Below are 399 nucleotides of genomic sequence, written 5' to 3'. Positions count from 1 at the left end.
ATTTTATTGTTCACCTGCTTTGGCAATGAAAATGTATATTTCTCATGCCAATAAAGCATTTCTTTTGAATTTTGAATTTGAATTTGAGAGAGAGAGAGAGAGAAAAGAGGGGGGGAGGAGGGAGAGAGACTTCTAGCTAATGCTATTATTAAGAATCATTATTATCAAGAAGAGCTCATCAAAAGCATGACAGACAGCTGTGTGTGATTTGGAAACAAACGCTTTGAGTTACTAGCAGCCCGCTGGCGAGAAGGCCCAAGATGAGTTCCTCTAGGTCACATGGTGGAAATAAAACATCCCTACCGGTCATCGCTAGAGACGCTGTCAGTTCCAGGAGCCTGACCATACGTCCTCTTCCTCCTCCACTCAGCCTGGCCTGCTAGGAAAACCCCGTAGGGG

This window comes from Pollachius pollachius (genome assembly GCF_949987615.1).
Source record: "Pollachius pollachius genome assembly, chromosome: 11".
NCBI lineage: Eukaryota > Metazoa > Chordata > Actinopteri > Gadiformes > Gadidae > Pollachius > Pollachius pollachius.
The sequence above is the reverse complement of the archived record's forward strand: the minus strand, read 5'-3'. Positions refer to the sequence as shown.